Here is a 26,545-nt window from a genome sequence, read left to right on the forward strand (position 1 = left end):
AGAAAGTAGGTTTTCATGAGACAGTGCATCTGTTGGCACCTTGATCTTGGACCAGCCTCCAGAATAATGAGAAATAAATGTCTACTGTTCAAACCACTCAGTCTCTGGTATTTTGTCATGACAGCCTGAACTGACTAAGACAAGTATCCATCTCCTCCTCCAGCCTGAACTGACTAAGACAAGTATCCATCTCCTCCTCCAGAATGAAGTCTCCCTAAGTTCAATTGTGTTGCTGTTGTCTGCACCGTAGTATTCTAAGCCTTGCCCCAGAATCCTTCACTGTATGGCACATAGAACTTGTTCAATAAATATTTTTTTAATGAACAAATGAATCACAAGCACTATATCTTTGGAACTTTTTAAAGTAGATGCTGATTTAAAGTGCTAGAGAGATTGGGTAGAGAGGTTTCCTGGATCATATGAATTCTATGAGTCTATTAGCCTGTAATTCAATTCACTATCTGTGTATCTTCACATGAGAAAATCAGAATAAGAGGGTCTTGTTCATTGGCTCTCAATACCTGCTCCAGGAAAGGCTATAACAGTTATCCACAGGTCCAGAGGGTAGAGGCATGGGCCCAGGAGGCAGAGCATTGAGCCACAGAAGATTTTTCCCAGCTTTGAAACCTAATGGAATTTGCCCTGCTGGACTTTGAAATTGCTTGAAAGCAGTGACCCCTTCCTTCTTTGCATGTCCCTCCGTTTGAAATGGGAGTGGCTATCACTGTTATTCTATGCCTGTCCCACCATTGAATTTGGAGCTTGTTTTCCAGTTCACAGGTCTGCTCCAGAATGGATCATACATAGAGTCTCAACCATACCTGATTTAGATAATGTAGATGTTGAGATTTGGGATTTTGGATTATTCTGCAATAGGATGAGATTTTTGGAGATGCTGGGGTTAGGTAAATATATTTTGCTTGTGGGATGGATGTGAATCTTGGGGAGCCAGGATGCAGACTATAGCTACTATAGTTAGTGACAAATTACCCCAAAACTTAATGGCACCAAACAATCATTTATTATGATCACTGGTTTTATAAGGTCAAGAATGTGAACCTATCGCAGCAGAGCTTTTCTCTGCTCAGTGAGGCTGGGACGTTGGCTGAAAGACTCAAAGGCTGGGGACGGCAGTCATCTGAAGGCTTGGTCACTCACATGTCTGGAGGTTGATACTGGCTGTTGGTTGGGGGTCTCAGCTCCTCTTAACCTGGAAGAGTCTGGTCTGCCTAACGGTGTAGTCACTGGGTTCTCAGGATGAAGGTGCTGAGAGAGAGTAAGAGAAAGAGAAAGTTTGAAGGCCTGTTTCCTTTTCTGAGTTGTCTCAGAAGTTGCACAACGTCACTTTGACCATATTCTAGTCAATAGAGGTGGCCACAAAGTCCTGGCCAGATTCCAGAGGAGGAAAAACAGATTCTGGCTCTTGATGGGAGGGGCAAGGTTCTGGAAGAGCATCTGGGAAGTGTTTACCCCAGGAGATTTCAGATGATTCCAACCTTCTGCCCAGATAGCATGGAATAGGAACAAGCTGTCCCTATTGTGCACGTAATGAATTCCTGACCCTCAGAATCAGTGAGCTTAATTAACTTGGTGTTGTTGTCAGCTGCCGAGTGTTGTGGCAATGTTTTAAACAGGGTTAGTAACTAGAACAGTGTTGCCAGCTGAACTATGTCCTCCCAAAATCATATGCTGAGGGCCTAACCGCCCCCCCCCATACCTCAGAATAGAATTGTATTTATTGATAGGGTTTTCGTTTGTTTGTTCTTGTTTTTTTTGCGGTACGCGGGCCTGTCACTGTTGTGGCCTCTCCCGTTGCAGAGCACAGGCTCCGGACGAGCAGGCTCAGCAGCCATGACTCATGGGACCAGCCGCTCCGCGGCATGTGGGATCCTCCCGGACCGGGGCACGAACCCGTGTCCCGTGCATCGGCAGGCGGACTCTCAACCACTGTGCCACCAGGGAAGCCCAATAGGGTTTTTAAAGAGGTAATTAAGTTAAATGATGCCTTTAGGTTGGGCCCTAACCAATACCACTGGAGTCCTTATAGGAATAGGAACTTTAGACACAGACATGTGAGCACAGAGGAAAGGCCGTGGAGACGTCCGTCACCGTCAGCAAGCAAGGAGATCTGCCTTGGAAGAAACCAGCCCTGCTGACACCTTGATCTTGGACTTCTGGCCTCCAGACCTGTGAGAAAATAAATTTGTGTTATTTAAGCTCCCCAGTCAGTGGTATTTGTTATGTCAGCCCTAGCAAACTAATACAAACAGTATCACAGAAAAAAACATAATTACCCAAAAAATGTATATGTCCTTTGAAGCATTTTTTGCCAGAGTTGACATTTGGAAACGGACTTAATTTTTCCTCAAAAGGGAATTATTTACATAAACTGTGGGTGATACATCTACATTATGGAATAAAAGTAACATGTAAAAATATTTAGATGTATCTATTTGCATTAACATGAAAAAATCAATTTATTAAATCATAAAAGCAAGTTACAAAATATTACATATAACCACATTATACGGTTTATTTTTTCATTTGGATTTTGGCTTTTTTTTTTTAATTGAGGTAGAGTTGCTTTACAATGGTGTGTTAGTTTCTGCTGTACAGTGAAGTGAATCAGCTCTATGTATACATATATCCCTCTTTCTTGGCTTTCCTTCCCATTTAGGTCACCACAGAGCATTGAGTCGAGTCCCCTATGCTATACCGCAAGTTCTCATTAGTTATCTATTTTATACATAATAATGTATATATATCAATCCCAATCTCCCAATTCATCCCCCTCCCACCTTGCCCTCCTTGGTGTCCATACATTTGTTCTCTACGTCACATGCATATGTTTTTAATATGAACATATCTGTGTATGTATGTAAATGCACAGCAGAAGTTCTGGAAGGATACCACAAAGAGTTAACTGTGGTTACCACTGGGGAACGGAGTGAGTTGTATATATTTATGAGTGTGTGTTGGCCCTTTAACTTTTAACTCTTACGCTTCTATATTGTGGAAATTTTTACATTGGCTCTGCATTCCTGTACTAATAATGTAAAAAAAAATGATTTCTTAATTTACTCACTAAATCTTAATTAACCCTTGATGCCAATTTCCTGTTCCTTCTGGCTTAGCCTGTTCTGTACTCCCTGCGATGTGCCCTGATGCAGCGTTTAATACCCCTCAGCTATGCGGGAAGCACAGCTCAGGTCTTATAAGTCTTAGTATGAGTAAAAATGCTGGGACAGCAGAAATATGATGGAAATTTCATTAGTGAACTGCATTACCGTGACCAAGATTGTTAGGTTTGGAAACGTCCATGTTTCTACTTGGGAACAAGGGGTGTAAAGTTGCTGCAGTGGCTTGAATAGTTGTTTCCATCTTGGATGCCGCTCAAGACAAAGAAAAGAGAAAGACAGTCTTGAAAAATTAATTCTCTGAATTTGAAAAATATATATATTTACCAAGTGCCTACTCTATGCCTGGCCTTATATTGGAAAATGGACATAAACAAGCCCATTTAAGGCTGATAACACCATGCAAAAGTAGTAGTATTGTTCCTATTTTACAAAAGAAGAACTGGAGCTACGATAATTTGCTTAACTGGAAGGATTCTGAGAACCTTTGACGAAGCACTGTATTCTCATAGGAGACAGAAGAAAGTGAAAAGTATGCTACTCCCTTCATTTTCGCTGGTACTAATTCATTTCTTCTACTTTATGCCTAATTCTCCCCAAAGTGCAACTGATGAAGCAAGTGAGAAGTGGCTTTGACGTCCCGTCCAAATCTTTCTTCCATGAAGATTTCCAGTCATTCCTTCCTGTCACCACACTCAAGAGCCTCACTCTCTTGGCACTGGTACAAGAGAGGGAGGGACCGGGAGGGAGTCAGTAGAGGGAAATCCAGGGATGCTCACTTCCCAGAGAATGTCAGATGGAGCAGATGTCAGAAACAGAACAGTTTGCTTCAGACCAAGAAAAAAAGAAGCTGGAATGAAGTTCAAAGTTTAGGGGAGGATGGGGAGAAGAGTCAGAAGTGAGAATACTGGTGCATTGGCTATATTTTCTTATTTTCTGTATCCTGGATGCTCTGGCATCGGGTGACTCACTGACTGGAGAGAAGTTCTATCCCCCATCCTCCCAGGGCTAGCTGATTCTTTGAGAGAGCAAAAGACTTATCTGGAAGTGCATCTTTCCTGTGCAAACACAGGAGTTCGCACTCCCAGGCACCTCCTCTCTCTGGCTCCTACATTCCAGGGGCAATAGCCCTCTGCCTTACTCATCCTAAGATCAGGCTCTAGACCACTAGGGACAGTCTCTGTGACCCAAAACCTGCCGAAACTATTCAAACTAGTCAATTCTATGTCTGCTCGCCCTGCCTTACCCTGCCTTTCCTTCAGAAACCACAGTAAAGGCTCTGGCCCGTGTTTCTCCCCTTGCTCTTCCTGCATCCCGACTGACCCCGCTGCTTCCCTCTGTGGTCCAGCATGGCATGCCATGCCTCCTGTTTCTAGGGAACTTGGAATAAAAACATCTTCCTTCATGACAGTCATTTCTGTGTCCATGTGTCTTACCATACCTGATTAAAACCAAAGCCAGGGTTTATTTTAAAATAGTTTGTCAGGACAGAAAGTAAATATCAAGGGCTTCCCTGGTGGCACAGTGGTTGAGAGTCCGCCTGCCGATGCAGGGGGCACGGGTTCGTGCCCCGGTCCGGGAAGATCCCACATGCCGCGGAGCAGCTGGGCCCGTGAGCCATGGCCGCTGAGCATGCGCGCCCGGAGCCTGTGCTCCGCAACGGGAGAGGCTGCAACAGTGAGAGGCCCGCGTACTGCAAAAAAAAAAAAAAAAAAAAAAAAAAAAATATATATATATATATATATATATATATATATAGCGATGTTTAAGCTACATGGGACTGTGAGGCATGGCCTGTAATTGCTCCACTCTGCCACAGAGCAGTACCGTTTGTCACTCAAGAGCGCTAAGACTCTCCCCCTTCCCTTGATCAAAATTGGTTTAGAAGTCAGCATTTCCTCTCTGATCTTGATGGACTGTACTAGGAATGTGGAAACTTTTGTCCTCTGAGAGATAATCTGGAGACCTTAGTCTAGAATATACAGGTGATCTGGAAAACCCTGAACCCATACCCCAAGGGCACAACCAATATTCACACAGGGAGCAGCTGCTTTTAACTTGGTCTCCTTGCAAGGTGAGGGGGTCATAGTGAGGGTTAGCTTTTCTTTCTCTGGGTGAGTGGTGAGAAGAGGAGGTGACTGAGACACAGAGAAGTCCAAAAGAGTTTTTCCGGTTGCTATGTTCCTTATCAGCCTTCCAAAGTAAGATCTAAATGCTCCAGAAGACACTCTTTTTTCTTCTCTTTCAGAACAACCAAACTTAGATGTTGGTCCCTTGAGACCTGTAGTTCTTTGGCCTCTCTTTTCTCAGGTTCCCCATCTATATGATGAGATTGATAAATATGTTGATCTCTTGGGTCATCTCCAGTTGGAAAAGCCCATGAAGTTCAGCTAAAGCCCTTCAAGACAGGCTAAGTAAGCCTTGAGTGTATCAGAGCATTAACTAGAATGAGAGTCCCAGTTGGGCCAAGTTCTAATGTTATTGCAGATGCCAGCTCCCTTAATGGTGCATGATTGCCGTGCATGTGGGCATACACACACACACACACACACACACACACACACACATATACATATGAGAAAGGAGCAGCCTGATTTACTTATTGATTCTGGTTTCTCTGCATTAATACTTCAGAGTTCAGACAACTCTTCCTGGGTTGTAGACCATTCAGATGGCTCCCCACACATGAATATTCCATAGGGAACAAAGACCTTGGGTCCAGGATATTCTAACCCACACAGGTACAAAATGCATTTCGGAAGGAGATGCTAAGTGAAGAAAAACTTCTATTCCTTCAATTTATGGATTTTTTCTTGGAACATTTGATTTTAAATCTCTAGAACCAAACAAAATCACCATTAATTTTCACTTCAGAGACCTTTTCTATGAGCTGTAATGGGACTTCAGAAAGCATCGATGGTTGTGAGTTTGCTTCTGTTCCTTTTAATGCTGTGCATCTGATGTGCTAAATGCACTAAGTACCTAAAAAGCTATAAATTGAATTGAGAACAATTTCATTATCTTGTTCAGGGACTGCGCTATCCATTAGTTCATTCACCCATTGCAAAATAAGCAATAAACATACTTTACAAATGGGATAAGTATATTGTTTTAAATAACATTTATTAATTCATACTCCTGACATTCAGGCAAGATAATCAGCCCCATCATATTCCCATGCTTTTCCCAACATAAGGAAGAAAAAAGAAAGAATTCATACATGCAGTTTTGTGAATCATACTTCAATAAACTGGAAAAAAGGAAAAAAAAAAAAAAGAAAGAATTCAAATTTTCACAGCTGTGAGTAAGACAATAAGTCAAACTAACTTCCTATGAATATTTGTATTGGATATATGACTCAGAAACAAAGATTTGAATACCTGTGGAAAAACTGAAAAGATATGGTTATGTGTTTCCAGGGGATCTGGCCTCATAAAGCCCAGAGCCATACAAACTGTCCTACCTGTGGACTGAGGCTATAGCAATATTCTAACAGTGGACAGGAAGCAGGATGACTTAACCAAGGGAGAGACAGAGGCAGAGTTGCCACAGAGAAATTAAAGCTCTCAGGCTCCAGAGGATGCTATCATGAGGCCCTAAGAAACACTTTTTAGAACATGTGGAAAGTCCTGAGTTGGGCAACTTGTAAGAAGTGACTTGGTTTTGGTTAGTCCCACAGGTCTCTGCATGACTGCCTTCAGAAATCAATCCACGGCAGGAGCCCAACAAAAGGAGCCCTAATGAAAAACCCCAAGAAGAAACTGCCCTGTGATGTAATCTGAGTTTGCAGCAAACAAGGGATTGTATTAAAGAGGAGGCTTTACTCAAGACTGTTTAAAATGTCCTCGGAGACAAATTGAGGGAAAGAAAATACAAACCAAGAACAGGATGGAATGAAACATAATGGGCAAATTTCAAAAGGAAAATATAGATTCTTGAAAAGAACAATAAAGGGATGAAAATCAGAGGGGGAAGGAAACTCAGTGAATTGGCTTAATAATCGATTAACCAAAGCCAAGAGAGAAAATTCTCCAGAATGCAGAAGACAGATGGAAAATAGGTAAAATAGAATCTAAGGAAATGGAAGCTAAAATATGAAATTCCAACATGCACTGGACAGGTGTTCAAAGGATTGCCCCATGTTTACTACCTTGAACAAGCTGTAACCAAGTTTGGTTTCAAGGTCGTAACAGCCTCATAAAATGTGTTGTCAGTTTTACTTCTTTTTCTATTCCCTGGGATATTTTCTATAAATTAGGGGTTATTTGTTCCTTGTTCCTTGACAGTTGGTAAATTGTCTATCTTTAGCTAAATGGGCATGGAAGATATAGGGAATTGTAGGTGGTTGGGCATTTCAACTATAAATTAAAGTTATTTGATGGTAATTTTTTTTTTTTTTTTTTTTGCGGTACGCGGGCCTCTCACTGCTGTGGCCTCTCCCGTTGCGGAGCACAGGCTCTGGACGCGCAGGCTCAGCAGCCATGGCTCACGGGCCCAGCCGCTCCGTGGCATGTGGGGTCTTCCCGGACCGGGGCACGAACCCGTGTCCCCTGCATCGGCAGGTGGACTCTCAACCACTGAGCCACCAGGGAAGCCCAGATGGTAATTTTATAGGGTTTTCATTTCTTCTTTTCTTGGTGGTTTTTTTGAGATATAATTAACATATGACATGATATTACTTGCAATACACAGCGATTCGACATTTGTATATACAGATGCCCCTCAGGATCCTTGGAGGATTGGTTCCAGTACCCCCTGCAGATACCAAAATCCACAGATGTTCAATCCATTATGTAAAATGGCATAGTATTTGCAAATGAGCTATAAACATATCCTTCCTTATACTTTGTCATCTCTAGGTTACTTATAATACCTAATACAATGTAAATGTCATGTAAATAGTTACTGACATGCAGCAAATCCAAGTTTTGCTTTTTGAAACTTTCGAGAATTTTTTTTTTAATATTTCGACACACAGTTGGTTGAATCTATGAATACAGAGGGCCAACCGTATTGTGAAATGATCACTATTGTAAGTCTAGTTGACATCCATCATGGTACACAGTCACACAAGTTGTTTCCTTATGATGAAAACCTTCAAGATCTCTTAGCAACTTTCAAATATACAACGCAGTATTATTAACTATAGTCATCATGCAGTACATTTTAACTCCATGACGTTTATTTTATAACTGTAAGTTTATACCTTTTAATTCCCTTTATTTCTTCTTGAGTCAATTTTTATATTTATATTTTGCCTTAAAATTATTTATTTTGGTTACTAGCATAAAATTAATATATTTTAATGTACATTTGATAAAATTGCATACTCATTAATGATATTTTTGCAGTGTGAGTAATCAGCCTTTGTCTTATAAAGGCATTCAACTAAAATACACTAGCAAGCAACCCATTTAATACAGAAATATAGAACAATTTCCCTAGAGGGTGGGAATGAGACACGGGTGCCTACAATTGCCAATTTATTTAACATTGTTGGAGTTCCTGGCCAATACTTCTAAGCAAGAAAAAGAAATAAACAATAAAAGGTTTGAAAAAGTAAAATAAAACTTTTATAATTTGCAGCTTATGAGAATGTGTAGATAAAGAACAGTCAAAAGAATCTACATATAAACTAATAGAATCAGTAAATTATTAAATTATTTTAGCTAGTTGGGTCTCTGGATAGCTCAATAAACAAAACTTTTATTTTCATATATCAACAACAAAAAATTTGCAAATGAATTCCATTATAAGAACATGAAAAAAATATTAAATACTCAAGGATTTAAGAGGATCTTCCTTATCTGTAGGGGATATGTCCCCAGTGGATGCCTGAAATGGACGATAATACTGGACTCTCTATATGATGTTTTTTCTGTATATACATACCTATGATAAAGTTTAACTTATAAATTAGTCACAGTAAGAGATTAAGAATAGCTAATAATAAAATAAAACAATTATAGCAGTATACTGTAATAAAAGTATGTAAATGTCCTCTCTCTCAAAATATTTTATTGTACAAATTTAATGCCTTTTCCATCTTAACTAAGCACTTATCACACACTGTGGCCTTAATTTTGCAGGTTGAGGTGTGACAGCAAAACTAGCATGAATTTCTTTTTCCTTCTTCACAATTTCAAGGATATAAGATTTGTTCTTACCAGATCTCAGGAACTTCAGCATACAACTGTTCCCTTTTTTTATTAAACAAAGCTTTCGCCTTTGCACTTAAAGGAAGAACTTTACAGCTTCTCTCTGGCATATGTGAATCGGCAGCCTCACTACTCTTGCACTTTGCGGCCATTAAGTAAACTAAGGGTTCCTTGAACACAAGCACTGTGATACTGTGACAGTGGATTTGACAACTAAGATGACCACTAAGTGAATAACAGATGGGACAGAGCAGGAGGGCATGAGATTTCATGACGCTACTCAGAAAGGCACACACTTTAAAACTTACGAATTGTTTATTTCTGGTATTTTTCATTTAATATTTTCAGACTGTGGTTCACCATAGGTAAAGGAAACCATGGAAAGCAAAACGAGGGTAAAGGGGGACTACTGTGTCTAACAAGTGGTATATAAACACTCCATACAGAAATTTGCAAAACATTATTGAGATAAATGAAAGAAGACATTAATAAAGGGATGTAGTATATCGTGAACTGGAAGACCCAATATTATAAAGATGTCAGTTATCCCCAGTTTGATATTAAGATTCATTGCAAACAAAATCATAATACCAGCAGACTTTTTTTGGTTTCCTTTCTTCGTATTATTTTTTGAGAAAACCGAAGAACTGATACTAAAATTGAAATGGAAATGCAAAGGACCAAAAATAGCCATAATGATCATGAAGAATAAAACACAATTGGAGAATTGCACCGCCAGATATCAAGACTTATTAGAAAGTTGCAATAATTAAGAGTGTATGGAATTGGCTCAGGAACAAAGAAGTTAGTGGAGCATAACAGAGGGTTCAGGAACAGTTTCAAATATATATGGAAAATTTATGATCAAGTGGCTCTGCAAAGTCATGGGAAAAGGACAGCCTTTTCAATTATTTTTTTCTAGTTCAAATTGACTTTCATATTGGAAATCATGAATCTTGACCCTTATTTTGTATCATATACATCATACACAAACATCAGATTAATTGTTTATCTAAATGTGAAAGGTAAAACAACACAGTTTTTAAATGATAACATATACCAAGTGATACATATACTTAGGGATGTCATTCAGCAAAAAGAAAAGGTCAGAAGAAAAGCAACAGAGAGTTAAGAAGTTGTTAAAAGTATACTAGTAAGTCTAAATTTTATTGATGGTAAATGGTAAAACATAAATTAAAGATAAAATGTATATAAAATTGGACACTATTAACACATTTTTAAGTAATTCATGATTTAAAAAATTAAAATGGAAATTACTTAATATTTATAAATGAACAGAACATTCTACACCTTAAAATTGGGAGATGTAGTTAAAGAGGTACTTAGAAATATGAAGCCAGATGTATTAATTAGAAAACAAGAAAAATTGAAAACAAATGAGAAAGGGCAAAATAACAATACTGAAAAAACAAAGTAAAAAGAACTTTAAATAGTGAACAAATAAAATACTAATAGAAAACAAGTACATAAAATATTGGGAATAGTTATTCTTTTCTTTTCAAAAGCCTAATAAAATATGAAAAATGCATCAAGCAAAAAATAAAATTGAAGGCTAAAGATAATATTACAAATAATGGAGGCATATTGTAGATATTGCAGAGATTTTTAATTATAGGAGAGCAGAAATAACTATCTACCAATAAATTTGAACGCATATAAAATGAAAAAAATTTTTAGAAAAATATAAGTGATAAAAAGAGACTCAGTAAGGATATTGTCAAGATCACTGTGCAGTTTTAAAAATACTATTGATTTTGGCTTTCTGTTATTGTATTTGCGAATGTTACACCTATAACTTAAAAGTGAAAGAGGTCCATGGTTTCCTATCTTGGTATTATCTCTGTCAGGTTTTCTTTTTAAAAAATCAGGATTATAACAGCTACATAAATTATTAAAAGACTTTCAGCATTCATCTCAATAGTTTTTGAGTGTTTATTTTAATCTTCCTAAATAACCTGACATCCATTCAGGCTGGAGAAGCATTGCCATCTATAGAGTGACCTCTTCCCATTCCCTCTACACAAACCTTCTCCAGCCCAGCCCCCGGTAACTTCAAAATCCCACAAGTTAAATGGGTATGTCTTTTCAACCATTTTATTCCCCTTGCCGATTGGAATTGAATAAAACTGAATATTATTATCATATATTTTATTAATTACATCTTACAATATATTTCATGCTCTACACATTTTGCTTTTTTCTAAGAGAAGAAACAGGAAGATGCTGATTAAATAAAGTTCCAGGCCTGGGGCTCTTTGTAGACAAATCTGATTACCAGGTTGTGTGGATATTGATTTCCATTAAGTCCCAGGCATTTTCCTTTTCTTTTTAAACTCTTCTTATTTTAAAAACTTTCAAACATTTACAGAGGTAGACACAATAGTATATCTAATGGTTACAAATCCATTATCCAGCTTCAACATTAATCAGGTCATAGCCAATCTTGTTTCATATACATACACTCTCTCCTATTCTTCCTCCCCATAACCTTTTGTATGTAAATTTTAATTATTTATTTTTAAACATTTTTCCAGCTTTATTGATATGTGATTGAAATATAATGTTATTAAAGTACACAATATGATGATTTGAGATACATATGTATTGTGAAAGGGGTATCACAATAAGGTTAGTTAACACATTCATCACCTCACATAATTCTGATTTTCTTGCGTGTGGTGAGACCTTTTAAGATCTACCCTCTTAGCAACTTTCAAGTATATAACACTGTATTGTTAACAGTAGTCACTTTGCTGTGCATTATCACCACAAGTTATTTATCTTATAGCTGGCAGTTTGTATCCTTTGACCAACACCTCCCCAATTCCCTCACCCCCCAGCCCCTGAGGGCCACTATTCAACTCTCTGTTTCTGTGAATACAGCCTTTTCAAATTCCACATACAAATGAGATTATGCAGTATTTGTCTTTCATTGCCTGACATTTAACTTAGCATAATTCCTTCCAAGTCCATCTATATTGTTACAAATGGCAGGATTTCCTTCTTTTTATGGTTGAAAAATATTACATTGAATATAAGTATACACCACATTTTCTTTATTAATTCATCCATCCATGGACACTTAGGTTGTTTCCATGTCTTCGCTATTGTGAGTAAGGTGAATAATGCTGCCGTGAATATGAGAGTGCAGATATCTATTTGAAATAGTGATTTCATTTCCTTTGGATATATACTCAGAAGTGGGATTTCTGGATCCTAAAAATGATATGGAACCACAAAAGACCCCAAATTGCCAAAGCAATCCTGAGAAAGAGAAGCAAAGATGGAGGCATCACACTTTCCAATGTCAAACCATATTACAAAGCTATAGTAATAAAAGCAGTATGTTATTGGCATTAAAAACAGACACATGGACAAATGGAACAGCACTGAGAACCCAGAAATAAACGAATGCATTGACAGTCAACTAATATCTTACAAGGGAAACAAAAATGCTCAATGAGGAAAGGATAAATGGTGTTGGCAAAACTGGATATCCACATGCAAAGAGTAAAGGTGTACCCCTATCTCACACTACTCACAAAAATAAACTAGAAATTGATTAAAAACTTAAATGTAAGACCTGAAACTATAAAAGTCCTAGAAGAAAACATAGGGAAAAACCTCCTTGACATTAGCCTTGGCAATAATTCTCTTGGATATGACACCAGAAGCTCAATCAACAAAAGCAAAAATAAACAAGTGGACTACATTAAACTAAAAACGTCTGCACAGCAAAAGAAACTATCAACAAAATTCAAAGGCAACCTCTGGAGTAGGAAAAAATACTTGCAAACTATCTATCTGATAAAGGGTTAATATTCAAAATATGTAAGAAATTCTTACAACTCAATAGCAAAAACACAAACAATGCAATTCGAAAATGAGCAAAGGACCTGAATAGACATTTTTCCAAAGAAGACATAAAAAAGGCAAATGGGTAAATGAAAAGATGCTCAACCTCACTAATCATCAGGGAAGTGCAAATAAGAGCCGCAGTGACTTATCACCTCACACTTGTTTGAATGGCTACTATCAAAAAGACGAGAGATAAATGTTGGTGAGGATGTGGGGAAAAGGGAGGTGTGGTGGGAATGTAAATGGTTGCAGCCACTATGGAAAACAGTATGGAAGTTCCTCAAAAAATTAAAAAAGAACTGCCAGGCATTTTCAAAAGTGTGTTTGTCAGGTGAAAGCCCATGCAAAGCCTAAGTCAGAAGGAAACTGTGAATGCAGAGCCCCACCCTTAGTAAAGCTGTTGCTTTTTGCAACACCCAGATGTCTCCATGAGAAAGTGATAGTGACAGGTGGCCATCAGGAGTCCCCAAATAGTCTTCCAGAAGGAAAGACCCAGTGTGAGCGTTTTCCACACTGGATCCAGTAACAGAAAGGTGAGTTTTGTCCCTTTGCTAAAATGACCACATTGGCCTCTGTTTATAGAAAACAGTGATGCCTCACATTGGTCTAGTGGACACACTGACATAACGAAGGACACCCAAGAAAGCAATGACTTAAGAAAATAAAATCAAAACAAGTTTTCTCTGGCAGACACTATTTGTGCTCCACCCAGATCCCCTCAGGTCCTTGAACTGTTTGGGGGTATCTATTTCTCCCTCTTTCTTTGCTTTATAAGGTCTCACCTGAGACTCTCCTTGAGCTTCTGGAGCTGCTTTGCCTGATATCACACAAGTCATAGAACCTGGGGGTTTACATTCTCCCTCATCCCTTTCCACGCCTCAGCTCCCTGAGGCCTGGAGCCAAGTGACTGGTGTAAGAGTATGAGATACCCCAAAACTCAAGGGAGATCAACTTGGAGGCATAATTTACACCCCAGATCCCCCCTGTGGAATCAGGCTGAGGCTGGAGCTTGGCTTGTAATTTCGTCTTGCTTGGGTTCTTCCTCCTTCCTCTTTCCTGTTCTGCTTCTGTCATCCCCTTACTGGTTTTTCCTGGTAATATATTCTACATAAATCATTTGCATAAATTTTCCTCTCACAGTCTGTTTCTGGGGGACTCAGGCTAGGAAAATTCCCCAAAGAAGCTTACAATTGTATAAAAATGGATATGAATATAATAGTGTTATCTCATATCCAGTCCACTGATAGTAATGGGCATCTATTAAGTGAAAGCCCCGTGCTCTGCATTACAGAGATGCAGTGCTGACTCAACATCCCCTCAAGGAACTTTTAGGGTAGTGAAGAGCACAGGACAGGAACACAGATCATTACACCATAAAACACCAAGTAGGATTCCAGGGTCTTGATGGCCTAGATATGCCACATCCTTCCACAACCCCATTTCCCTTTCCAATTTCCCATTGATGTGAATCGGCTGGGGAATAAGGTAAAAACTATATAACAGCAATGGAAAATAGTGGAGGTTCATACCACAGGCTTGAAGCTACAGATGAAAGTGGAGGAGAGCAACCATTTGCCACAAGAAAGGTCAAGTCCTCCTAGACAGTATGTAAATGGAGTCAATTCCACACCCATCCCTCCTAGCTTCTCACCAGGATCACAGTGTCTCATGGATAATTTTCCAGTATAGGAAACAAGGACAGAAGAGGAATAAAGTCCTGTGTCAGAACTCACCAAGACAAGGGTCCTCTCACACAGCTTTAAACACACACACACAGAAAGCCAGGGACACATCATGGCTTTGATTGACAGGATGGACACGGAGAAGAATATTTTTATAGAAGGAATTGCAGGATTTCCTCCACAGTCTCTGTGGGGACCCATCTTCATTGTTGACATCTAACAAGCTTGACCTCCTTCTATGAAGATGATTAGCTAGAGGAACATCACTGGGTGTATGACAATTTTCTCGCAGTTAATATAGGTATCCAAGCTGAACACTCAGAGCAAATGGGACACAGGGAGGCAGAATCTCTGGCAAGAAAAGGAGAACACATTTAAAAAACAGAACTGAATAAGCAGAACCCCTCCTTTGTGTTCTGAAGGCTCCAGTTCTCATCTTGCTTGGGTTGAAGGTACTAAGTATTCTGCTTCATTTTTGACATTCGTGGAGAAATACAGTTTTGTTTTTTAAGGTAAAACAATCATAAGAAGGCTTGAAATAGGATTCATCACTTCCAAATCAATATAGTAAAAGCTATAAAGGAAATAATAAGAAAGCACGATCACTGCAACACTATTTACAATAGCCAAGACGTGGAAGCAACCTAAATGAATGGATGAATGGATAAAGAGGTGGTATGTGTATACAATGGAATATTACTCAGCCATAAAAAGAATGAAATAATGCCATTTGCAGCAACATGAATGGACCTAGAGATGATGATATTAACTGAAGTAAGCCAGACAGAGACAAATGTCATATGACATCACTTATATGTGGAATCTAAACAAAAATTATACAAATGAACATATACACAAAACAGAAATAGACCCACAGACATAAAAAACAAATTTATGGTTACCAAAGGGGAAAGGGGGCAAGATAAATTAGCAGTTTGGGATTAACATATACACACTACTATATACAAAACAGATGACCAACAAGGACCTACTGTCTAGCGCAGGGAAGTATATTCAATATTTTGCAATGACCTATAAGAGAAAAGAATCTGAAAAAGAATATATATGTGATACGTATAAACAAATCACTTTGCTGTACACCTGAAACTAACACAACATTGTAGATCAACTATACTTCAATTTTTTTAAAAAAAGAAAGAAAACACAATCAACAGAAATCTTAAAATAACACAGCAAGAATGAGGTCAGTGTATCCATTATCCATAATAAAAGTGAATGTGTTATGAAAATGAAATGTATCATAAATTTAAAATAAAACAACAGATTAGATTATACCAGAAAAATGCAAACAAAATGCACATTATAGTGGCCACATTATCATAATGAAGTGGAATTCAAAGTAAAAAGCAGTAAGTTGGGACATTATAGATTCCTGAAATACGTATTTCAAAATGAATGTAGAATACTTACAGACTCTTAGATTTTTTAACAAAGGCCCCTCAGAATTTGCTGTAATAAGGAGGTAATAAACAATAACATAAGACTAAAGTGTACATCAAGCAAGCTTAATTACATAATCATTTTTTCTACTCTACACAGAATATTGATCATGTAAAACTCAGCCAGAAAAGTGTTCCCTAAATAGAGATCTATAGGCCATAGTCACTAATAAAATAGGAAATTACCAGCAAAAAAAATAGCAAACTTAAATTAAAAAAAATTAAAACATCACTCTTTTAAATAACTTCTGTTTCTAAGGGAAAATGAAATTCGACATAAAAATTATTAGTAAATTCGTAATTAACTACAATAAAAACACAGCATAGCAAAACCTATAATTTATACAGCTAAAGGAAATCCCTCATTTTAAAGTTCTTTCAATATTAACTAATAATGACTGAGAATAAATGAAATAAGCATCAAGCTCAAAAAGTTAAATGAAGGAAAACAAAAACTAGGGGTAAATTCATAAAGATCAAAACATTATATTGAGAATTAGAAAACAACAAAAATTGTATTTAGAAATGTTTGAAAAAGCAGAATTGATAGAAGAAACCAATAAAATGACCATTTTCTAAAAAATTATATCAGAGATAAAAAGAGAGACAACAGAATTAAAAATCAACAAAAAGCAGAACTCTAAAGGATATTTTAAAATTATAAGACAATTCTATGTATAGTGGATACTGATAAATTTGAACGTCTCCTTGATTTTAATGAAAAACAAAATCTGAATGAACCAATAACTGAAAAACACTTAAAACTGGTCCCATAAAATGGCACTAGTGTAAAATATTTTAAAAAACAGACCTTTAGGGATTAAATAATTCATATGCTATTACATTTTTTTAGAGCACAGAAAGAGATGGAATATTTCCTGATTATTTTTATAGTTGAATACTAATATCAAAATGTTATAAGGCACTCAAAATAAAATTACAGACCTAATAAATTTGAAAAAAGTATGTATCTAAATAAATTGCATATTAGCAAACCAAACCCTACATTTCATGATTGAAAAACAAGACTGCGCTTTAAGGTTATATTTATTTTAAATTCCATATAAACATTTGAATCCACTTGTCAGGTATCATTTTTTAAAAATCTTGTCGGGATTCTAAATAGGTCTTCATTTAATTTATAAATTGACCTGTGGCAAAGTCAAAGTGATTTTTTAAAATAATGTGAGGTCTACTCTATTCAGGTGTTCTTTTTATATCCTTCGGTATCCTTTGCTAATTTACTTCACATAGGCTATGCATATTTTTGTTAGAATTTTCCCCAGGTATTTTTAATTCATTTTCATAGCTATAGAAAGTGCTTGTTTTCCCTTATGATTTTCAAGTAATAGTTACTATTATTGGAATTTATTGAGATTTTTATGTTGGTCTTGAGTTCAGTCACCTATCAAAATTTGCTGTTCTTGTATGTTAGTTTTATCATCTCAATAATTTAATGGCCTGCAAATATCTATTTTTGTTTTCTAATATTTATTCCTCTTATTATTTGATTTCATTGAGTGAATTGTGTAACTACATAGATTCACTTTATGGGCGTCAGGATGTTTCCTTCTATTTTTAGCTTACTGAAGAGAGCATGTGTGCGTGTGTGTGTGTGATCAAAAATGTCTCTGGCTCCTCTTAAAATAATCCCTGTGGCTCTTGTCCTTCTATGTGCTAAATAGTGAATTTCATTGTTTTCCTGACGGGGAACCATTATTATATAGCAAGGGTAGGAAAGGAGAGGCCTTAGTTATCATAATGCATTATTCTTTTAATTCACTGAAAAATTCAATTTTGTAAGTGTGCTGTTTCTGACTTCTGAATATATTTGTGAGATTGCCCAAGATGAGTGAATGTGTGTGCAGGTGTGTGTGTGTGTGCACTAGCCTAGTTCAGGTTTTAGTATCAGGATATCATTAAACTGGCTGTGAAGTGTCCATCATTTTCTGCTCCAGAACAGTTAGTACAACACAAGGAACTACCTCATTTATAAAAGCAACCTGAGGCTTTCCTGGTGGCGCAGTGGTTGAGAGTCCGCCTGCCAATGCAGGGGACACGGGTTCGTGGCCCGGTCCGGGAAAATCTCACATGCTGCGGAGCGGCTGGGCCCGTGAGCCATGGCCACTGAGCCTGCGCGTCCGGAGCCTGTGCTCTGCAATGAGACAGGCCACAACAGTGAGAGGCCCGCATACCACACACAAAAAAAGCAACCTGGATGGGACTCTTTTATAGGGTGAGATCTTGGCTACTTTTTCCATTTCTCTCATGTTAGTAGACAGGTGTGTGAACTTTTATTGATTCAATTTTGCTAAATTGTATGTTACTAGGAAAATTACCCAGGTTTTCTAGTTTTTCAGTTTCCATTGAAACAAATTAGTATTATTATATCATTTCAATCATTCTCATTTTCTAATATGTACGTCTTCCTTTCCATTTCTTCCTTTTCTGTTGTTTTTTTTTGGATTAATTTGTCAGTGATTTTCTATTTTATTGATGTTTTCAAAGAACCATCACTTCATTTAATTGTTCATCTTTTCGTCACTTTTTTCTAATGTCCATATTTTTGCTTCTATATTTGTTAAAATATTCTTCTATTTTATTTTTATTTGTTTTGATGTTTTTTCTTACTTTCCTTAACTGTATGCATACTTCTTTTATTCTAAATATTTCCTTTTTCTCTTATATGAAAGTAAGATTATATATTTTCCTGTGAATACTACTAAACCAACATTCTACAGTTTTAAAATGTAATACACTCAAATTTTAGAATAGATATTTTTATTTTCTCTTTAATTCAAAACACTTAAAATCTTTTAAGTAGCTTTTTTTATTGAAATATAACATACAAAAAATGCACAAAAAGTATCAGGATGGTATGTAAAATTTTTTTAAATTTAAAATTAATGTATTTTTAGTGTAAGCCAACCTTTTGATGTATTTTCTAATTTTATTACATTATAGCCAGAGAATAAGATCTAAAGGAATTTTTAAAATACATTTTATTAAGATTTTCTTCTAGATATAATACATTGTCAATTTTTATTTTTATGTTTTTGAAAAAAAAAAGTGTTCTTCCTCTTTACTGGTATAGTTTCACATAAGTTACATGTAAATACATAGAATACAAATATATGTAATATATCATACACACGTGTCCCATCATATCATGTATCAGATCCTAGTTAATTATTCTCCATCTTTCCCAAATTTGTTCAGGTCAGAGCACAGATAACACAGACATTTGTTTGGATGGCGCCTTTGGAGAATGAACAAAGCTGCCTGAAATCGGAGGTAATTGATTGGAGGCTGTGTCTGCCTCGGGTCCCACCAGGCCACTCCATGGCCACGGGGATCAGGATCTCAGCACTTCAGTGACCCATCTGCGTCCCACGCTGTGGGTAGGCTTGGGAAGCTGGCTCTCAATCCCTTTTTATGGTTTACTGAATCTGCTAATTTCAGAACAATGGGTATTAAAACGTCCTACATGAATGTGGATTTCCCTTATAATTTGTCAGTTTTTCTCCTAATATTTTGAAGCAAGATTGTTAGAGGTCTAAAAATCCGTGGTTCATAACTACTTAAGAATTATAATTTTATTAAATATTTTATCTCTCTGTTGTCTTGCTTAGAAATCTTCACTTTGAATTCTCTCTTGCCTAAAATTAACATTTCTATTTTGGCATTTGTACCACAACCATGTGCCTGTTATAGATAAAAGAGTCACTTTACATGGAAGCAACCTAAGTGTCCATCGACATTTGAATGGATAAAGAAGATGTGTCATATATATACAATGGAATATTATTCAGACATAAAAAGAAATGAAATTGAGTTCTTTGTAGTGAGGTGGATGGAACTAGAGTCTGTCATACAGAGTGAAGAAAGTCAGAAAGAGAAAAACAGATACCATATGCTAACACATATATATGAGGGGCAGGACAGGAATAAAGATGCAGATGTCGAGAATGGACTTGAGGACACGGGGAGGGGGAAGGGTAAACTGGGACGAAGTGAGAGAGTAGCATTGACATATGTACACTACCAAATGTAAAATAGATAGCTAGTGGGAAGCAGCCACATAGCACAGGAAGATCAGCTCGGTGCTTTGTGACCATCTAGAGGGGTGGGATAGGGAGGGTGGGAGAGAGACACAAGAGGGAGGAGATATGGGGATATATGTATACGTATAGCTGACTCACTTTGTTATAAAGCAGAAACTAACACAACATTGTAAAGCAATTATACTCCAATAAAGACGTTAAATAACAAAAAAAGAGTCACTTTAAATTTTGCCTTTTATGTTTCTTTCCGTTTTAGGTGTGCTGCTTGAAAGCAGTACAGAGCTGGCACCCGATCTAAGGATCTTTTCCTTTCATATTCACTGAAATTACGTCCGCTGGAATTATTTTTGTACTCATATTTTCTATTTAGTGTCTCTTTTTATTTCTCTGTTCTATTTTTATTTTAATCAATTGAGTTTCCCTTGTTCATTTTGTTTCCTAGTATTTTTTTTTGTAGTTGACTTCCAATGTTACATTAGTTTCAGGTGTACAACATAGTGATTCAATACTTTTATAGAATACACACCATGCAAAGTTATTATACAATGTTGATTATATTCCCTGTGCTGTATACCCTGTGACTTATTTATTTTGTAACTGGTAGTTTACATCTCTTAATCCCCTCCACCCATTTTGCCCCTCCCCTCCCCTCTGACCATGAATTTATTCTTTGTATCTGTGAGTCTGTTTCTGTTTTGTTATATTTGTTCATTTGTTTTGTTTATCTCGTATTTTAATATTTGTACTTCCTATTTAACTTTTGGTAATGAAACTCTTATATCATTGCCCTTCAGATCAACCTCTGAGCCTGTTGGTATCCATATCCTTTACCTTAACAGTATAAAAACCTTGATAAAATTTCATTCTCCTCCTCTCTCTAACCCTAGCTTTCTTCTATCTTAAGATCCATATTGGTGCTAAAATATTTTTAAATTATTCAAAAGCAGTCACTTCAACTATAAGTTTTATTGGTTTCTGATGTTTGTGTGGTATAGTTTTGTTTGTCATAGGCTATTTATTTATTGCAAGGCCACTTTTTAAAACCTTTTTAAAACTCTTTCTTGAATTTATTACTTATTTTGCCAGAACCTATGCTGAAAGTTTCTCTGAGTGGTAAATTTTATGAGTCCTTGCATTGCCCCAAACATCTTTACTTTGTCCTCTCATTTGAATTTTAGTTTGAATCAGTTCTACGTTTCTAGTTTCAAAATAATGTTTTATCTTGTAACTTTGAAGCACTGTGTTCTGTTGTTTTTTTGCATCCACCTTTGCCAAGGAGAAGTTAGGTGATAATCTAATCTTCAAGCCCCTGAAGATATCCTGATTACTGTTTTTCTATCTTTGGAAACTTTGAAGACTTTCTCTTTTCTTAGTCTGAGCTTTTACCAGCATGGGTCTGGATGTCCATCACTATTTATTTATTTATTTATTTATTTATTTATAAATTCATACCAAGCAGCACATTTTGGGTCTTCAGATTTAAAGATTCTATTCCTCTTTAACTTGTGGAGAGTAAGAATGCTGCTGCTAACGTAGCCCAGACAGGGTGACCTGTCTCTTGGACATTCCTGCTGTCAGTGGCTTGGAGAGGGGTGGCTTCTTAGGCTGGGACCCAGTGCAACTCTGAGGACCAGAATAATGCCAGGGACCTCAGCCTTCCCAATGTCAGAGAGCTCAGTAATTTCCCCCGCATGCCCAGGCTCCGTCCCACGCAAAGGAGCATGAAGCGGGGCGTGGTGAGGGGGGTGTTCCCAAAAGATGGAGCAGTTTTTATCCAAGACATTGAATAATGCCTCAAGAGACAATTTAAATTTTAAGATCAGACTAAGCTTTACACCAGACTGAAATTTCGGTCTGGCTAGTTTTTGTTTTGTTCTATAAAGTGTATGTATATATGCATGTGTTCGGCATGTGTGTGGGTGTGGTTTCTTTTATTCTAGCTAACCAGCGTGTAAAGATTTGGGAGCAAGTCCATTTAGTTATCCACAAATTAAAAAGAAATAGAAGGGATTCCCTGGCGGCGCAGTGGTTGAGAGTCCGCCTGCCGATGCAGGGGACAAGGGTTCGTGCGCCGGTCCGCGAGGATCCCACATGCCGCGGAGCGGCTGGGCCCGTGAGCCATGGCCGCTGAGCCTGCGCGTCTGGAGCCTGTGCTCCGCAACGGGAGAGGCCACAACAGTGAGAGGCCCGTGTATCGCAAAAAAAAAAAAAAAAAAAAGAAATACAATTTTCTCTGCAAATCCAAGTTGCTGTGAGAGTTAACCTCGTGACCTCCTCCTACAGTAGTCTTTCAATAAATTGTACTGAGGAGAAAGATGAGTAGGAAGAAGAGGAAAATGGGATAGAATCTCAGGAAATTACTTAACCTGACATTTTTTTTAAACATCTTTATTGGAGTATAATTGCTTTACATTGTTGTGTTAGTTTCTGCTGTATAACAAAGTGAATCAGCTACACGTATACATACATCCCCACATCCCCTCCCTCATGTACCTCCCTCCCACCTCCCCACCCCATCCCACCCCTCTAGGTGGTCACAAAGCACCGAGCTGATCTCCCTGTGCTATGCGGCTGCTTCCCACTAGCTATCCATTTTACATTTGGTAGTGTATACATGTCCATGCCACTCTCTCACTTCATCCCAGCTTACCCTTCCCCCTCCCCATGTCCTCAAGTCCATTCTCTACATCTGTGTCTTTATTCCTGTCCTGCCCCTAGGTTCTTCAGAACCTTTTTTTTTTTTTAGATTCCATATATATGTGTTAGCATACAGTATTTGTTTTTCTTTTTCTGACTTACTTCACTCTGTATGACAGACTCTAGGTCCATCCACTTCACTACAAATAACCCAATTTCTTTTCTTTTTATGGCTGAGTAATATTGCACTGTATATATGTGCCACATCTTCTTTATCCATTCATCTGTTGATGGACACTTAGGTTGCTTCCATGTCCTGGCTATTATAAATAGTCCTGCAATGAATATTGTGGTACATGACTCTTTTTGAATTATGGTTTTCTCAGGGTATATGCCCAGTAGTGGGATTGCTGGGTCATATGGTAGTTCTATTTGTAGTTTATTAAGGAACCTGCATACTGTTCCCCATAGTGGCTGTATCAATTTACATTCCCACTAACAGTGCAAGAGTGTTCCCTTTTCTCCACACCCTCTCCAGCATTTATTGTTTGTAGATATTTTGCTGATGGCCATTCTGACTGGTGTGATGTGATATCTCATTGTAGTTTTGATTTGCATTTCTCTAATGATTAGTGACGTTGAGCATCCTTTCATGTGTTTGTTGGCAATCTGTATGTCTTCTTTGGAGAAATGTCTATTTAGGTCTTCTGCCCATTTTTGGATTGGGTTGTTTGTTTTTTTGATATTGAGCTGCATGAGCTGCTTGTAAATTTTGGAGATGAATCCTTTGTCAGTTGCTTCATTTGCAAATATTTTCTCCCATTCTGAGGGTTGTGTTTTCATCTTGTTTATGGTTTCCTTTGCTGTGCAAAAGCTTTTCAGTTTCATTAGTCCCATTCGTTTATTTTTGGTTTTATTTCCATTTCTCTAGGAAGTGGGTCAAAAAGGATCTTGCTGTGATTTATGTCAGAGAGTGCTCTGATGTTTTCCTCTAAGAGTTTTATAGTGTCTGGCCTTACATTTAGGTCTTTAATCCATTTTAAGTTTATTTTTGTATACGTTAACCTGACATTTAACTGACTCCCTGATCTGTCCCAACCTACCTTCAAGTATTATTTCTCATTTCTTCCTTTAATCGGCCCAGTCCCTTTCCAAGGATAATTTTTTCCAAAATTAGAGTCTCTCAGAAGATGTAGCACAGCTTCGTAATTAAAAAATGCCTCTTTTATTTGAAGCAGAGACCTCCTCCTTCTCCCATCTGTCCTAATGCCTCTCTCCAGCCCATTTTTCTTCCCCTCTTTGTTCTGAGTTCTTAGACTCTGAGTATCGAGGGCTGAGCCTCAGTGGACACAGTGAATGTGAACTGAAAGTGGAGATGAGGAGAAACTGGGGCATCAGCCTAGCCAAGACATGAGATCAGATAAGAACCAGCAGGCAGGAGCAGAGAGAAGGGTCTCTATACAAGTGGCACAAAATGGCCTTTATGTAGGACCATCATTGCTGGGAATGGAGGAAGTAGCCCCCGCCGGGCCATTTTCAGGAATTCCAGAACACCCCATCAGTGGCCTCTGGCCTTGTTTGCTGGTCAGCTTTCTCTATCAGCAGATGTCAGGCTCCAGGCTCACACGGACTTGGCTGGGGGGCAGCGCTCAGCACAGTGCCTACGAAGCAGGATGAAATCTGGTTATAAAGCAAGTGTCTTGATGCAAACAATTTGAGAAACCTCCAGAGCTCCATGGAGTGCTGGCTGCTGTGTGCCCGGCTGTCCTGGGAGAGTCAGCTGCAAGGGGGTTTCATGGGAAGACACTTGTGCCAGTGGGACTGTGTGTGGCTGGGCTGGAGTGTGAATATGCGTATGCACAGATCAGAATAAATTGGCAAGGACATGGGTGCCACTGTAGAAACAGAAAATTCCTACCCAGAGATGAGTTTCCGTGAACTCTCTTCTAAAGTATTTATTATTATTATTATTGTTATTATTAAGGTGAGCCTACCTGGGCTAATAGTTTGCTCAAACCACCCCCTCTGTCTCTTTCCTCTGTGCCCCCGTAGAACCCTTTTCTTTCCTCTCCTGTGTCTGTGTTATTTTGTCACGAGGATGACAGGGCAATTCTTGAGATTCCTAAATATTGATGTGGTTGCTTTAACACAGCTATTTGGAAAACAATCGAGATTTAAGTTGTTTTCCTTACCAAGTAAAAACAGAACATTTTCACCCAATCCCCAGTTTCATGTCTCCCAGATGACTACCCATCCTTGAGCCTCCAGGGAAAACCTGAGGGTTGGCATTGGGATCAAGACACAGATTTTAAGGCCTCCAGGTTTACAGGACAAATCAAATTGGCTGCATTGACATATCCTGCTTCCGTCTTCAGTTTGGGCCTGTTCTTGATTGCCTGTGTTCCAGCTCTGAGTACATGGCTATATTTCCTTAGAGGGCTGGGCTGTACGTGTCACGACTGGGTGGGCTGTATCTGTGCCCTCCCAGTGACACCCTGAACAGCTTTCACAGGCAAAGATGCATGAAATAGAATCATAAACCAAAGGTTCCATCCCACCGCCCAGTGAACTTGGCAGGGACAGAGGCACTTGTTCATCTTCCCTGGGTTGTGTCCGCCCACGTGGAGTCTCTCCTCCCATTCCGGGAATGGCCCTGTCATCCTCTCCTTTCCCCTCTACATGCGAACTCTCGGCCAGTTGACTCTGGCCTTCCATCAGAGCCTCACCGGAATCCACCTTCCTCCGTCCCTCATCCCTGCTAGCTCAGACCGCTGCAGCCTTATCTCAGATACCTTTGGCCTCACGGATCCTCATGTTGCTGCCAACAGTGCGTTTCCAGACCTGCGCTCAAGTTCAGGATGACCCAACTCCTCTCCCAGCCAGGTCTCCCCACTCTCTCTGATGGTTCCTAGAACCCAGAGAATCTCAACGACAGAAGGAGCTGACCCAGTGTAGAAATTACCTCCCCCCAACAAGCAGCCTTGCCAGGTGGCCAAGCAGCCCTGCCTGAATGTGCCCAGTGAAAGTGAAATCCCTGCTGCACTAACTATTCCTCTGCAATTTGTGCTGCTCTAGCAGAAAGTCCTTCCGCAAAATCAAAGAGACAAAGGACCTTGAAAATTCCTGGAACACGCATCTATTGTGGTACATGCGTGAAACAGGGCCAGAAAGCTACAGTGAGCTGCCCGATCACTCAGCCAGTTGGTGCGATTTCAGGGCTGGAACAGTTACACTGCCTTCCAGGCAACTGAGCGTGTCCCTCGGGCCTGCTGAGCTCTGCCTCCTTCTAATGTCACCTAGCCATTCTGCTGTCCTCTGGGGCCACAAGGAACCCAGCTTCCTTCCCTCCCTGGCAGACCTTGCACAACTGTTCTTTATGGAAATTATCGTCATGGGTTCCTAGCACCTTCCCTTCCCCAGGGTCAGTACCCCATGGTTGATCCCTAAGTTGACACCAGCCCCACCCAGGCTTTTACTCATGCCTTCACCCAACTTGGCTTCCTGTTTTTACTGGTTCATAGACTGCCC

Source organism: Monodon monoceros, unplaced genomic scaffold (genome assembly GCF_005190385.1).
Source record: "Monodon monoceros isolate NGI ecotype Baffin Bay Population unplaced genomic scaffold, NGI_Narwhal_1 Super_Scaffold_19, whole genome shotgun sequence".
In the NCBI taxonomy this organism is placed as follows: domain Eukaryota; kingdom Metazoa; phylum Chordata; class Mammalia; order Artiodactyla; family Monodontidae; genus Monodon; species Monodon monoceros.